The following is a 17,098-nucleotide window of genomic DNA, read 5'->3' as shown; positions in this document are numbered from 1 at the left end:
GGGTATGATTTCAATAGATCCAACAATTATTCCTAAAGGTAGGGATAGGGGATAAATTTGATTCAGTTTGCATGGAAAGTTTAAGCTATGAAATTCACATTTTCCAAAATATGAGGTATCTTTCAAAATCTGTACTTATCTAAATTTTGTGATGCAGCTCTAGAAGCAAAGCTTATAAAAATGCATATATTAAAGTGTGTGCAAAAAAGGAACATATTAGGAAAAATATCATATGAAAAATGGTTACGTAACTGTGTACAAATTAGTTAGGAGAAACTTGTGCTCAACTACTGAAGAATTTGCATGAGAATTATCAAATTGCTGCAGAAATATGGCTAACTAAATTTAATTTGGGGGAAAAAATGAGAGACTAAGGGAACTGAGATTTTCAGATCCTTCCTTCCCTACTTAAAGATTTCTTTAAAATGCACTGTGCAACACTGAATACACACAAAACTCCAGCCAAGGTTAAAACCTATATAAACTTCTATAAACATGTACAAATCTATTAAAAGCACCATGATATGATACAATCCTTCAGATTCATTGAAACCACTCATCATTTGGTTCATTGCTCATGGCAAACAAGCTGTTACATTTCTGAAAGTTCAAAAATGCTACAAGTATCACATTGAGAGTCTGATTCAAAGCATTTTTGTTTGTTTCACAAAAATGTAGCTTCAGTATTCCTCTAACGCAAGTCTGCATTGCATAACCCTCTTAAAACAGCAATTATTAACAAACCAAACTACTTTGTGTTACAACTAGTAGGTATCTTATTGATATATAAATTGCTTGTTTTCAAAATATACTCTAGAAATGTAACACATTGGAAAAAAGAAGCTTGTATTAAAGGTTAAGAAAATATCTGTGAAATTTCAGACATAGGATTTTGTTAGAGTCTTTTCAGTACTCACTCCCTGAAGACCACAAACCCCTGGAAAGCCATTTTAAGAAAATAATATCTCAGAAGTTGAAAATTGTGTTGATTCATTTTCTTTTGCAGCTGAATGTAAAGACACTTAAACAGAAAACCTCTTTAAGGTTTGTTTTTACTCACTGGTAACTAAAACATCATCATCATTATTTTTTAATCTCATTAATAAGTCAGTAACATCCTATTTCTCCAACCATTGCAGCAGTAGTCCCTCCTAATAGCTTTGTACCTTCCATCAAATGCACCCCCCCCCACACACACACACTTACCCAACAATATAACAAGAAGTCCAAGTTTATTAAAAATGCTTCACTAAGGCTCTATCTCTGCTCAGTGTATGTTTTGCCACTGAGCTTAATCAGAGCCCTGCCCCCTTCAAGAGTAACAGTGCAATCGTAAGCTTGTATTCAGAAGCAAAATGTTTAGGATTGCAGCTGGGAAGAGCAAGCCTATACTCCATAACTCCTAGGGAAGGGAAGGGGGAAAGAGAGAAGCACCCCGGGGGAGGTATAGAAGCATAGAATTCCACTCATCTTTTGCTTGCTTGGCCAGCAGCAGTCAAGTCAGAGGGAAATGAAAGAGACCTTCCTGGACTCAAGCCCCCATTGCAAACACAACTGAGCAGTTCCCAACTCACTCAGCCATAGAAGCAGACAGGAAGCAGAAACATCATGGGGCGTCTCCCCTCACACACACATACCACTTCCAGATTCAGTTGTGTATAGCAGGAGCACATGGGTTGCCCAGGAAGCGCTATATCAGCCCACCCTTTGCTGTTAGTGCCAAAAGAGCCACTGCCGCCCTGAGACCTGATAGCATCCAGTTCCCTACCTTCAGTCCCATCCTGAAGCCCAATCCTACTAAGGGGAAAGGCATTTCAATCCACTATGCCCTAGCAATGGAAAACAAACCAAAAAAAAAATGAATGTGGCATAATCATAGGCTTTATTGAACAGCATTTGAGTTGGAGGAGTGGGTGGGGAGGGAAACCACATAGAGGGTTGCCAACCAGTCATCCAAGCAGAGCTCCTGTGCCTCAGAAAGCAGCACAATGGTCAGCAGGATGGTGGCAGGATGTGTTTCTTTCATGGCTCCAGCTCCACATTAGGACACTTACTTGTCTAGGTATTGCATAGCTGACATGGCGTTGGCAATGAATCAGGAGCTTGTCTAGTGCAAGTGGGCTTGTCTAGTGCAAGTGAGGAACAAGGATGGGTTGGGCCTCCTTCCTGGTCGACTTGGAATGCAATGTGGGAGAAGGTCCATTACAGCAGTCTGTGGAGAGCAAGGGAAGACAGAGAGCAATAAGCAATATGTAACAGATGCAACACAAAGTCCATGAATGTGGGTGCACAGTAGGTGTTTGTGAGGAGGAAGAGGGAGTGGGAGTGGGGTACCTGAGTTATTGGCCAGAACTCAGGCTCCTTCACCTTGGGAAGGGGGGTGACTGAGGCCTTACTCGCCCTGGTGGGCTACAGTGCAACTCTCTGTGTGGAGGAACAGCTTATTCTGCTCCACGTGCCCAGGATGTGTTCCTGTCAGGCAAAAGAGCTCACGAGTCTTTGGCCAGCAGTGGTAATGGCTGGATTGGAGTGTTTGCTTTTGAGAGTGACTGCTCCTGCCTGTTTGGGGGAACCAAGCATTACTGCAATACAATATAGGCAAGGCATCCATACACAAAGAGAGGGAAACTGTTGCAGGAATTCCACTTTGTAGGATGGCTGCCATCTCTGCTTGCTTACCTGTGTGGAGTGCTCTGTTCTTGCAGTTCCAGTTGCGGCAGTGTAGTGGGAGTTGCAGGTTGGTGTTTGTGTCTGGAGTCCTAAGGTGGAGTACCTGTTAGGATCCTAGATAGAGAAGTGTTAGCAATGTGCTCAAGTCCCTCTGTCTCTTCTGGAGACAGGCAATTTAATGAAACACTCCCTGTTTGTTCAAAGTGCACCTTCTTTATGTTTCCCATCACCAGAGTTTCCCCTATGTGTACATGGTCTGAGTGAGGCCTGAAAGATATAGGTCCATGCTAGTACCCAGTTATCTTATTTATGATCTCTCTGTATGCTGTAACTGAGTGCTAATTTGCACCGTATCTTACATGCTCTCATAATGATGTGAATGAGGAAGGAGATTGGTAGGGGAACAGGAAGTTTTGTTTTGCTCTGAGTTGAATGGGAGGAATTTTCCTTACATCAGCTCCATGGTCAGTGTCCCTGCCTAATTTTGGCTGCTAGGCCAACAGAGTTGTGCTGGTATACAAGATACGCAGCAGCATGTTTCATGTTCTCCTGTTGTTGTTGGTGGTGGTGGTGCTTCTTCCCTAACCTACAGATAATCCCTCTGCCAGCATAACTGAAGGATAAAATTGAGTTCTAGAGTACTTAGCTATTTTAAGTACAAGTGGTAAAGGCAAAGCACATTTCCGGTATGAAACACTCCTGTTTGTGAGTATTGATTACTTGGTTATTAGTGTTAGTGCAAAGTGGAGGTGTGGGTGGATGTATAAGTAATATGTGCCATAGCTTTGGTATATCAGAAGCAGCAGCACTATATATCCATGAGAAATGCCTGCTAAAATGCTTAATATTTTCAGAGCCTAAGCTTTAATCATTCTCACAGCAGAGTTTCAGAGAAGATGAATATATGATAGCTTCCTTCAGATATCTGACAGGCTGTCATGCAAAAGGTGAACAGAGAACAGGGAACGAACCTCAAATGGGTGGAAATGGCAGGGAAGCAGATTTGAACTAAACATTAGGGTAAAGGCTGTTCAATATTGGGGGAGGCTGTTGCGGGAGATGGTGGCAGCTCCTTTCTTAGGGGTGTTTAAGCAGAGGCTTGACAACAATCTGACAGGGTTGCTGTAGTCAGTGGAGGCTGGCTCATTAGGGCAAAGGGAGCACTGAACCACCAATCTCAGTCTTCTCTGCTATTTTGCTTACAACCAGTCACAGGGTAGCTCTGGATATCATTGGCTCTGGCTGCTGGTTTTAATGGACCCTAGCCACCAGTGGCTGAAGTTGCATCTGGCGTGGCAGGACCTTCACTGAGCTAGCCTAGATGACCTCTGAAGTCTCTTCCATCCATGTGAGGCCAGGCTGATTATTAGTGCTGCATATTCATAAATCTAGGAAAGTTGCCTTTAAAGCTTACTTTAGCATTTCCCGATCCTAACATTGCTTTGCACTTATCTAATGAATTTCTCTCTGCATTTCCAGCTCATACCACAACGCACAAACTACGGAATTGTAGAATTACCAGGATTTTGTTTTGTTTTGTTTTTAACTTTCTGTGCCTTTTACAGGTTCAGGACAAAGGGGAGGGGAAATCAACAGGTACAGCTTTTCCCTCCCTTTGTTTACTGAATCAGGATGGGGAAAACCAACACACGTTTCATGTCTCAGCTACCTGTAGCTGTTCATAGCAAACTGTTAGGAAAGGAGTTAGCCCTTAAGAAAGTCTCCATTATAAGTAATGGTTGTTAGAATATAGGGACAAGACAGTGGATCATTAGCAATTACTCGAATTAATTATGTTTGTATCTCACTTTTAATCCAATGAGCTAAGTGCATCTCCTGCTCCCCCCCTCCTACTGTCACTACAACCCTGTAAATTAGGGTTAGACTAAGGGAAAATTCATATTGCAGTTTAATGTGGATAGCAAACTTCCTGTACCTCCATTAATTCTCTATTATCCATATTCTCAAAATCACTGCCTTTTCACGCTTCCCCCTCCCTCAGTCCATATTTTCTCATGCTCTCTCCTTTTTTTGGAGTATCCCTGGTATGAGAACATCTGGATTGAGGGAATGGAAAGTGTAGAAAGGCAGGGATTTGGAGGTGGATGTCATGTGGTCAATGGAGAATTAATGCAGGTACAGGAAACTTACTATCCTCATTAAACAGTAGTATGGGTGACCCCTGAGAGATGAAGGCTGGCAAAGTTATCTCAGGAACTTCATGGCTGAGCCATGGCTTTCTTAGCTCAAGTTGTACCTGAACCTTGCTTTCTTGTTATACCGTAAGTGCAACACTTTATCCCTATATCTTTGGGAGAAATCACAAACTAGAAATGTCAGCAGAACACTTATGTTGTTTATGGAATGTCAAGGACTGGTCAATTAAGATATAATATCCCACCTATCAGGGGGAAAGAACATTGCATGCAGGAAGTTCCAGGTGCAATCCCTGGCATCTCCAGTAGAATGGACCAGGTTAACAGGTGATGAGAAAGACCTCTCTGCCTAAGACTCTGGAGTGCTACTACCTGTTATACAATACTAGGAAAGACAGACAAAAAGTAGGAACCGGTATAAGGTGGACATTACATGAGTGGTTCACACACCATCTGGTATTTTACAAAAAAAAGATGCACGCAAATGAGAATGTATCTACCCTGAATAGTATGCTTCTCTCAAACAACATGCTCTTTAATGGTTCAGTCAGGGGTGAATAGAAAAAGTGCCGGTGCCAAATTCCAACTCACCTTCCCAATAATGATAGAGAAAAGTAGAGAGACTGATGCTCAAGTGTTGCTTGTTCCCAGGGACAGCAGCAACTATATATTTAGACTTTAAAGCAGGCTTCACCAGCCTGATGCCCTCCAGCTGCTGTTGGAGTGTAACTCCCATCAACCCCAGCCATCACAGGAAACATTGGCAAAGGCTGCTTTAAAATGACATAAATATATATTCTCACAACATTTCCGTATCAAGGAGAAAAAGCAGAACTTCATTTGAGGTTTTCCCCCTACTACATACTAAAGTTATATAAGGTGATATATTCATTTGCAAACTGAAGTTGCTGTGTATTCATAGTAATGGCCTGATCCAATGTAGATCCACTCAGGAGTAAGTCCCACTGAGTTCCATGGATTTTCTTTCAAGGAAACATTGCATAGAACTGGGTTTGCAAAATCATAGCACCGTGGTCCTAAATGCATTTACCTGGACAGTAAATTCCATTTATTTTAATTGGAATTTGCTTCCAAGTAATTGCTTAGGAGTTAGGTGTTAAGTGATGCACAGCAATTTTAATTAGTAAAATCCTATATTTCATTATACATAGTGTCACGCTATAAATTTCTGGAGGGCTGAGGTACAGTTAGTGCGAGTTACAAATATTTATTCTGTTGCGTAACTTACATAAAGAGACTTGAGCATGTACTGAAGTAATAAGAGGCATGCATACTGCATATAGAAACCTGCAGTTTCACAACCTGTACAAATGTGATGCTATTTAATCGTGTGTCATGTATATGAATTTACACACCCGCTCATCCACAAGAATAAATGAAATATATTAATAAAACTTACACTTTGTGAAACAGCTTGATATATGAAAAATATTTTCTTCTACATACATTAGCCCTACTATCCTTCCTGCAATGGGGTTCAACACCAAAGGCACAATACATCAGAAATCTCTTATGCACATCCCTAATTGAAATGAACAAGAGCAATGCAAAAACACCAACATGCTCTTCAGTAGCTCCCATTCATTTTGAAGTGAGCGTGCACAGGAGAAAAACCCTATGAACTGCATGTCCATTTATTCTATTTATTTATTAAGAAATGTGCATCACATTTCAGATGCCAGAGAGAGAGAGAGAGAGAGAGAGAGAGAGAGAGTTGTTCGTTGAAGATTTGCTGAAAATCATGTGGTATTTTAGATAGTGTACACACACAAGAAGCCTACCATTGTAGGGAATAGTTTTCAGCAAAAATGGTCTAGTTGTTTTAGACATCTGCTTGTGACCTTTTACTTGCTCAGAGTCCTGAGCAGCAGGCATTTCAGCTGAAGAGAGGAGAAGATGATAAACAAATGGATTCAGCAATATAGTTGCCAGGCATGTAAACATGGATGACATTGCTGCTGTAATCACATTAGTTTGTAGGGTGCATTAACAATAGCATCAAGACTGATTAACTAGCCAGGTCAGAAGATCTTTGAGGTGCAATGTGAGCAGGAGCAAAATTCACTGGATATCACTATAGAAGGGCATCTCTCGCTCTCTCTCTTTTTCCAGACTATATAAACAAGGTTCCATGGGTAGGAAGTCACCTTGAGGCAATGCAATGCAACATCATCTCAAATCACAGAGTTGCACTTTGAGTACATGGAGGGGGGGAGGGTTAAAACAAAATCCATTTCCTTCTTGTCTCCCTTCCCCATAGTGTCCCTCTTAATTGGTGCATATGCCGTGTGAGACAGAGGTAGTGTATCTGTCTCACACAGCATATATACCAATTATGGGTGAATACATCATGTAGTCTCTGCTCTCATTCCTAGACCTTCTACTGTCTACAGTACAGCCTGAAGGTTTATTGCCTCCCCCTCTCCATTTCAGAAAGACACCTCAGTTCGATCACCTCCATCTAGTCAGTGTGTCTTACATTCTCCCCCGCCACTATTTTACAGAAGGCTAGGGTAAGCGAGGTCAATATGATACATTGTCATCATCATCATTTTAATCTCCTATGAGGCTGTCCACATTCTGTCTTCTCTGTGCAGGCAATATAAGAAGAGAGCAGACTGCACTTCCCATAGCATTCCTGATATTTATAATATAGCAACACACACATTTACTGGCTTTGCAATTGAACACATTAAGTGCAATCCACCTCCCACTTAATTCAATGGCAAAATTTCCTACTGATTTATTTTAATGGAATGGGATTTCATCCACTATCAGAAAAGCTAGGGGGTGGGGAAGTTGTTTTAAATGCAGAGCTATTATCTAAAAAGGATGCATATATATTCCTCTTATCCCAGCCCCAAGACTATTTCAAATGCTTTTGCCATTAATTAGTAAATACCCCACCAACCCCCCCCACTAAACCTTCAATGGGTATTTCAAAATGCAAATCTATGCAAGGTGAAATGTATAATATGCAAAATCATTCCCAAGTGTTTATGCCATGAACCATATTTTCTGCCCTTGGAATCTTGCACACACGAGGTCTAATTTTCAATTACTTTCTTGATTTTCCACCTTTTGAATTCACAAAGCGTTCGTTCCTTCTGTCACACGAGCTTACCTTTATGGTCTGTTTAGCAGTGCAGCTACCTCCTGCATACCAATTTAGGGGCTGCAAAGACAACCTAACAGTCCTTGATCGCAGCCTCGCACCTTCCCAATCACACATTGATCCTGTGTGCATTTTAAAACCCTACTTTTTTTTTTTTTTAAGAAGACAGCAGCAACCAACGCTTCCTCTCCTGCTCAGACATCTACTTCTATGTCTCTTTAGCACACACACCCCTTCTCCCAAACTCCCCATTTGTTGAATTACAGGTAAGGTGATGCAGAGGGGCCAGCGCAGACACGAAGAGGCTACTTCGCATTTTCTCCATATTTAAATCCGCAAGGAAAACCATCGGGAGACCACACGAGTAGAGGAAGAGCTGACCAGGGATCCGTGCCTCCCCCCCCCCCCCATCCTCACACACAGACACTTAGGATGATGATGACTGTATGGAGAAGCAGCAGCCCAAACAGCCTGGTACTGCAGTGCTTTCTGGAGGATCAGACAGACAGCTATTCTCATGGTTAAGGTTTGGTCCCCCCCCTCATTCAATAAAACAACAACCCACCTTTGCTGCTGCTGCAAACGATTGTTTCAGAACTTTTCTCGCCCCCATTTGTAAACAAGATGCGTGGAAAAACTCACCGGGTCGTCCTGATCTCTGTCTGAAGGTCAATCCCGGGCTAGCTTGGATGGCAGTTTTCCTCGAGGGGCTCCGGGAGGTTCGGGTCCGATTCCTGGCCCTTTTTTCCCTCCCCTTTCCCCGCCTCGCGTCTTCCCTCCTCTCTGGCCGTCCTCCCCGATCCGTGTGCGGCGACCCGAAGGCGCCCCTCTAGTCAGCCTTCCTCGCCCCGCAGCCTCGCCGCCGACGCTCAGATGCCATGGTCGCAATCCACATCGCGGCAGATGTACCACAGGATCACATAGAGGATGAGCAGGATGGCGAAGATGAACAAAGCCACCAGAATCGCCTTGGTCACCGGGGAGATGAGGGACTGCATGACCCCCGCGCCAGAGCCGCCCGAGGAGCTCGCTCGCCAGTCGGCAGCCCGCGGCGGAGAAGTGAGGAGGCACAAGCCCGCCGAGGACGGACCAGACAGGCTCTCTTCTCCCGCAGAAGAGGCGGCGGCGGCGGCGGCAGCCTCCACACCGAAGTCCCCCCGTCGCCTGAAAGCGCCCCGCTAAAACCTGGGCTGCCTCCGCATTGGTTCGTGCCAAGCTGAGGCGGCGAGGGCGCGAGGCTGAGGCGCCGGGCGAGCGGGCTTCCCTCCCGCCTCCTCGTCAGGGCGCCCGGAGAAGAGGCAGGCGGACTGGCTGACAGACTGACCCCGCGGGGCTCTCACCAGCCGGCGCTCGCCCGCTCCGGCAGCCGCGGCCGCAGCGAAGGGGCTGGGGAGCTGAGGGGGCAGGCGGCGAGAAGTTAGCCCGCCCAACGGCGCGGCCATGGGCGCGCGCCGCCGGGAGGGCTCCTCGGTGGGTTTTGGCGGGCTGAAAGAAGGAGGCTGCGCTGCCCGCCCGGCGCGCGTCGCCTTCCCTTTCAGTCAGAGGCGGGCTGAGGTGAGGCGGCGCGCCGCGGGGCGCCGGCTGCTGTTGCTGCCGAGCGAGCGCCTTCAAAGTTGGGCGGCGGCGAGGCGACAGCCCTCAGGTGGTGATGGGGACAGGTGGGGAAAGCCAGGCTCCTCCTGGGAAGCTCCGTGAGGAAAGCCATGAAAGGGCAGCGCCAGAAAGCGGGCGGCTCGGAGGCGCGAGCGGCGGAGGGCGCGCGCCTGGAAGTTCCTTCTGGCCGCCCCGCCGCGGTGCTCCCCGCCTGCGCTTGTCCGAGTGCGTCTGTGCGCGCTTCTGCAGCGGAGGCAGCCGGCTCGCCGCAGACGCGAGACCCGCCTGATTAGTATTCCGCCCAGCAGCGCGCCTTCGCTCTTTTTCCCGCCTCCTGCCCACTCGCCCGCCCGCCCGCCCCTCGCGCCTCGTCTAGTCCTTCCTCTCCCTCATACCGCCAGTGTAGCCGGGGAAACCTCGGCTGTCATTGACTCTGTGTGTGTGTGTGTGCTGTGACTGTAATTACAAGGGAGTATGAAATGCTGAGGATGTGAGGGAAGGGGGGGGGTTGTAAAGGACATGCCCCCCCACCTCCTGCTTAACTGAGGTCTCCTCTGAGAAGCCTGAGGTCTCCCAAACTAGATGTGGAGAGTCCTGTCCTCTCCTCTATGGGGGCAGAACCGGGGGTTCACGCTCGGGTGAGTGGCAGGCAAAAAGGGCACCACCTCCGACCGCCGAGAAGAGACAGACAGGCTGCCACTTATGCGGAGCGGGCGTGCAAGTGGAGTTTAGGCGCGCGCGCGCACACACAGTCGCCACATGTTGACTGCGGCAGAGAATGGCTCCCTAGCAGTGCTTTTTTCCTGGGGGGACGCATGCCCCTAAACGTTTTGTGCACCTAAGTTTGACCTCATTAAGGGGCAGTATTTCAATATGAGCAGGAAAGAAAAAAGCACTGCTCCCTGCATGTGTGAACAGCCATCGTGGATCCCGCTCAAACACCACAGACAAAGCCTGGGCATGGCTTCAACCCACCGCCTCCTGGGCCCTCTAGTCTCTCCCATCGCCAACAAAAATAAAATACCTGTTTACCTGACTCTGACACAAAAGCTCACATACTATTTCAATGAATGAAATGTTAATGTCTTCCCCTTTTCCTTCCCCCTCTCTTCCCACTTTTCTTTCCCTCCAACCCCATATTGCCTAGAATAGTAACGTCCCACTCTGAGCCTGACTGACTTGTTTGAAGGATTCTGTGGCTTGAAAACAGAGGCTCTGGATGTACCCAAGAAAGTATTGAATAAAAACATTTTTTAAAAAACAAACAAACCAAAAAAACCCACAGTCTATCTCCTCCGTTAACTTTCTTCAATGCAGCTTCATTGGAAAGCCATGAAATCTAATCCTGCAAAGGCCCAGTCTAGGTATTAGGGCTGCCACCTTCTTTTGTACCTAAGAGGCAGGCAATATGTAGTAGGTAAATAAGACATTTTGGGTTGTAGTTGAGATTTCCTCTGCACCAGCACAAAAGCCCCAAAACATACTCCACAAAGCACATAGTAAACCTGCTGCAATACAGGTTATCTATCACCTTATAACAGGCACTGTATGGAGCAGTTACAGAAATCTCAGTATGGTGCATATCTGTTATTCTGAGGCGTGGGCTGAAGAAGTACCAAATACCAGTTTTTGTGCAGCCTGGACCTATTCATATTTATTTGGGGGTCCCTATTATTTTGCATCCGTTGGTAAGTGTGCATAAGAGTAGAGCTTTACCTGTGTTAAGTTGGAAAAGGCTCATTTGCTTGTGGTCTGGGGTTCAGGGGTGCCAATGCACTACCAGATTCCCTACTTATGGAATCATCCACATGCAGACAGATCTAAAGACAGAGACACTAGCTGTCATAAATAAAGCCTGATTGGATTCATTCTGATGACTTTTTGTAGAGAATAGGAAAATAAAGCAATGAACTAGCTGAAAAAACTAATTTTAGGGAAGTCAATCTGTTTCAGGTCACCTCCCCCATCCCCTCCCAGATATCTTTGACCAGTGCAGGACAAAACAACAAGCTTTTGCTTCCTTTACAACAATGGTTTTTGCAAGGACAGCTAGAATAATTTCACTTTAGCAGTTAGTATCCTCAACTAAGCTACACATTGATGATAACAGACAATACTTTGTGTGTTTGACAGAAACATCCAGCATCCCACGAAGCAAGACTAGAAACTTCTGAGGTCAGCCAGGTCAGGATAACATAAATAAAGATCAAACACAATATCAATATATGGTAAAGGGATATAAATCCTGATATTCTGTGGTGTGAATACACTGTATGAAACTAAAGATTAAAACATTATGTTTCAGCTCTGAAAGAGAGAACCACACAGATGGGAGACAAGAATGCAATGTCTGTGGCATATATTTTATTCATAAAATACATCTTGCTTCACAGTGACATTTTTGCTCTACATATATAGAGGGGGGGAAAGAGCCGGAATGTCAGTTTTTCTGATGTATCACTGTATATACCACATGACTAGAAAATATGAGCAATACATAGTCAAAAATGACAAATTTGTCAAGAGCCATGAATAATGGTTTAAACGAATAAAAGAAAATGTGTATATCTGTATCAGGCTGAATGGAAAACAAACTAAATGACATATTGATCCTGCATGCATGCTGTCAGATAAGTTGGTATACATTCATTTTGTCCAGTATAGGGGCTGGATGTTTTAAGTTGTTTGCTTTTCTTCTCATTTATGACAAAAGGTGTTTCTCTGCTCTAAATGTAATCCACCTGCCTATATTCTGAAATCATAGAATTGTAGAGTTGGAAGCAACCCTGAGGAGCATCTTGTCCAAACTCCTGCAATGCAGGGAATCGAACCTGCAACCTTGGCACTATCAGCACCATACTCTAACCAATCGTAACCTAAGGTGACAAAAACTGAGAAGGGAATTTTAAAGGTCTTCTTAAAAAGGGAAATGTTTTTAGAAGTCAGAACCTACAAGGGAATTAGGAATTCAAAATTTTAAATAAAGTTCCTGATGGAAGGCACTCCAGGCCACTGAGGCCACCTGAGCCTTGAGTGACCGCAAAGGATCCAGGAGTAACCCCAAGCTACAAACCTGCTCCTTCAAAGGAAGTGTAAGCCCATCAAGAGCAGGTGACCTCCCACCCATCTGGTCTAGGGAACCACCCACTAACAGTGCCTCAGTCTTATCTGGATTCAGCTTCAGTCTGTTGGCTCTCATCCAGTCCATTACCAAGGCAAAACAAAGGTCCAGCACTTCCATTGCCTCACCTGCAGATGTAAAGGAGAAATAGAGCTGGGTGTCATCAGCATACTGCTGACAATGTACTCCAAACCTCTGGATAACCCCACCCAGTGGTTTCATGTAGATGTTAAACATGGGGGATAGGACTGAGCCTTGCGGAACCCCAGACTGAAGGTTCCTGGGAGCTAAAAAGCATTCCCCAAGCAACATCCTCGGGGAATGACCACCTAAGTAGGGCTGGAACCACAGCAAAGTGATGCCACCCACCCCTAGTTTGGACAGTTGCTCCAGAAGGATACCATGGTCGGTGGTATTGAAAGCCACTGAGAGGTCGAGAAGAATTAACAGGGACATGTCTCCCTTGTCTCTCTCTCAACAGAGGTCACCATACAGGGCAACCAAAGCAGTTTCTGTGCCAAAACCAGGCCTAAACCACAATTGAAATGGATCCAGAAAATCAGTTTCTTCCAAAAGCGCCTAGAAAAATGACCTTTTAAGTTAATGAAGTCATACTCTCGCACAGTCAGGAACACAGACAAAACAACTCAATGAATCTTTTCTGTCTCTGAGTCTACACAGAACTGGTATTAAAGGTAAAATACATTTCTTATAATCCACTATCACCATAGACTCTTAGTTCCTGAAATAGTACATTGTCGGTATTAATTCTCTGGGTATTATCTCCCCACAATGTTAATGTTATACTGTTTTAATGTTGTTAGCCGCCCTGAGCCCGGCTTCGGCTGGGGAGGGCGGGATATAAATAAAATTTATTATTATTATTATTATTATCACAACATTTCTTTAAGTTTTATTTTCAGATGACTTTGTAAAACTTTTAAATTTAGCCTTTTAATAGACTTGCTTCTCTCCTTAGCCTAAGCAGTCTTTTTGAATACAGTTGCATTTATAAATGCAAATATGCATTCTTCTACATTCTTATAGTAGTTATCGACACCGTTGTTGTTATTATCATCAGTATAGTTATGATGGTGATTATTTTTTCTGTGTTCTTCATCATCGCTGCAATCAGTTGCCACATAGAAGCAGAATGTATACCAAGGAGGTCCTCAAGCTATCTATTTATTTAGATTTTTGTACCATTTAGTTTAACAAAAATATCTAAATGGTATACATAAAAACAACAACTCCCAATAAAATTTCCTGAGAACTAGGCAAAAAGAAAATGCAAATGTGTATCACAAATGAAATGAAGTATATAAACAAACAAAATTAAAGACCATGAAAGCTTGGTATATGTATGCATTTCTAAGGGGGTTTTATGGCCATTACCATCTCCATCTCACAAATTATCCAAAGGATGGTATTTCAGAGAGTGGGTGCTTTCACCAAGAAGAACTGCTTTCATGTCATGAAGTGGTACTGTGCTGGTTGTGGAATGACCACATTCTTAAAGATCAGCTTAGTCTGTACAATGGAGGCGGTTTGATACATATCATGACCCCAAATTGTATAGGACTTTAAAAGTCAACAACAAAACCATGAAGCTGGCTCAGTTTGGGATGTTCATTTTCATTGATTTTTCACTACAAATAGTGCAAAGTAGACTTTCACATGAAATGAATATCACCAAATATCACAGATCCCAAGCCAACAGAAGGAAGCGGGCCCAAAAGCAAATAAAGAATTTTCCACTTCTCTTTTACAGACACATTTTCTAGTATACATGTCTGAGGTCTTGAAAGATGTCTCATCACAATGTGGGAAAGTGCAGTTATCCCATTTGTAAATGCAATAAAAGCATATACCATATTCCTTCAAACTCATCCATGTTTGGATGTCCTTTAGCTTTTCAAAATTACACCATCTGTTTCTCTAATAATGCTAACTTTTGAACCTGTTATCTCTACATTTGTATTGAAATAAAAGGTTTTCCCACTCCTCTGCTGTTGCTAACCTTCCTGCTGTTGACAAGTACATAATCAAAACTTTGTACACCAAACTTGGACTGTCTCCCTTGAAAGTAGATAAAGTACTGACTTCATGTCCCTTGTTATACATACTCCAAAATGAACCAACCACGTCACAGCCCCACCGCATATGGCAGTAAGTGCCTACCACAACACACCCTCTCCAATTGGTTTTGTTACTGGATTGGTGGGGTGCACATGGCACTGTGGTCTAAACCACTGAGCCTTTTGAGCTTGCCAGTCATAAGGTCGGCAGTTAGAATTACCACAACGGGGTGAGCTCCCATTGCTTTGTCCAAGCTGCTGCCCACCTAGCAATTCGAAAGCACGCCAGTGCAAATAGATAAATAGGTACCACTGTGGCGGGAAGGTATATGGCATTTCCATGTGCCCTGGTTTCTGTCACGGTGTTCCGTTGAGCCAGAAGCGATTTAGTCATGCTGGCCACATGACCCGAAAAGCTGTCTGCGGACAAACACCAGCTCCCTTGGCCCGAAAGCGAGATGAGTACCGCACCCTATAGTCTAATTTGACTGGACTTAAACATCCAGGGGTCCCTTACCCTTACCTTTTACTCAATTGGTAAACAGTACCTACTTTTTGTGAGGTCATATACCACCAGTATAAAACTGGTATAGGATAGAAATTTCTTGCATTATTTTTTAAAAGATAAAGCTGTAGTTAGGGATGTGGTGTATCTTACATAAGAGGGATTCGTCCCCGCCCCCGCCCCCGCCCCCGCCCCCACAATACAACAGGCATGAACTGTTGGTTCTCAAGTATTTCAAGTTGGAGACCCGAAACTCGCAAATCATTTCTACAGCACTTTGCTGGGGACATTTTGCCACATGCTTACATGAGGAAGAGCGAGATAAGAGCAGTAACATCTCATTGCTCTCCAGTTTTCTTCATGCTAACCCTTGGTAACATTCTGTAATCTGTTATATCAGAGTATTAAGGGAATGCAGCCTGGGCTTTTGACTCAGCATGATTCAAAGTTTTATTCCAGATAAGACCTGTAGAGGCTGAAGTGTAATATACAGCAGAATTTAGGACAGTTAGGTCAGTTGCCAGGGCTACAGCAGTAATTCCAAAGTATGCCACTTTTACTACTTTGCTTGGACTTGTGAGAGCTCATTCATGGAATATGTAAGATAATAAGACTTCCAAAAAACAGTTCTTTTTTCCTATTCTACCAACTAGGGCTTCTTTCCACCTGATACCACTTTCACCCCAGCACTACATGAAGACATGCTGAAAATTGGAACGTTGCCATTCAATGTATTTTTAGTACTTCTTGAGATGCTTGCCCTTGTGTATATACAACTCATGTGCACAGAGTTATCTATACTCATAATGCTTGGTTGTTTTTTTTTGTTGGTTTGTTTTGCTAATACATATGTTCAAATAGTAGAAACAGGGCAGCTGAAAGGGGGTGCAGTGGGTACTGCTGCACTGGGCCCAGTTCCAGTTGGACCCCCCAAACCATGAGCTTTCATGTTTTTAAAAAGTACGTCTCTAGTCCTCGCAGAATAAACAGCACCACTCAAAGCAACTGCTGCTGACACCATTCAGTTCAGCCAGTTTAGCTCACACCTTTCAGTTTAGTCAGAGATGTGATTGATGAGTGCTGTAGAGAGATTTGGAGTCCTACAAGTCCAAAGAAACACCCTAAAATAGCTCAAAATGACTCAGGAAGCCCCTTGTCCAGAGAAGAGGATTTCTGGTTCCCAAAAATAGAGGACTTTCTAGTGCATATATCTGAGGGGGTTGTGGCTCCTCAAGTTGGGGGCATTGCCATTCAAATAGTGTATATGTGCCACGTCTTGTGATTGATTATGCCAGGTGAGGCTTACCTGGGCTTGCCCAATATTTTATTCAAGTTGGCACCCCTGGCCACTAATTTTCATTAATTTTTTCTCCAAATACAGACCATTGGTACTATTTGGTTTACTTTGAAACAGCTCCTTGCCTTATTTTTAAGTTGTTTTAAAAAATGATTTTTATTGGTTTTACATATAATCACATTACATAACATCATATACTCTTATTTTATCTCTTTGGCTCATCTGAGCCTAAAGACTTCCCTCCTTTCCATCTGATGGTTTACAAAATTAAACTTTGCATCTTTACATTTCACTTTGTTTCCTATCCTTGTTATGTCGTTACCTAAAATATTGTATTACTCAACCTGAATAGGTAGCAGTTTCATCTTACAAATCTTCAGATAACCCTGCTAATGATGTTAATTGCTTACAGTTATCTTTTAAATATAATATAAATTTGTTCCAGTCCTTTTGGAATGGTCGGTCTCGCTGGTTCTGGATTCTTCCCATCAGTTTTGCCAGTTCTGCAAAGTCCATCAACTTCATCTGGCACTCTTCTTTTG

At 43.9% G+C, this 17,098-nt stretch overlaps 1 protein-coding gene across 1 annotated transcript in view; it reads right to left on the bottom strand.

Annotated features, from left to right (window-relative positions):
- Positions 1-9,883, bottom strand: part of LOC307214119 (E3 SUMO-protein ligase ZBED1-like) — a 130,070-nt gene extending 120,187 nt beyond the window's left edge. Inside the window, exon 1 of the mRNA XM_079972670.1 lies at positions 8,605-9,883. The gene's annotated coding sequence lies outside the window, so the exon portion shown is untranslated. The remainder of the gene's footprint in view (positions 1-8,604) is intronic.
- Positions 9,884-17,098: the final 7,215 nt, after the last annotated feature.

The sequence above is a fragment of the Podarcis cretensis genome (genome assembly GCF_951804945.1).
Source record: "Podarcis cretensis genome assembly, chromosome: 4".
In the NCBI taxonomy this organism is placed as follows: Eukaryota; Metazoa; Chordata; class Lepidosauria; order Squamata; family Lacertidae; genus Podarcis; species Podarcis cretensis.
The sequence above is the reverse complement of the archived record's forward strand: the minus strand, read 5'-3'. Positions and strand labels throughout refer to the sequence as shown.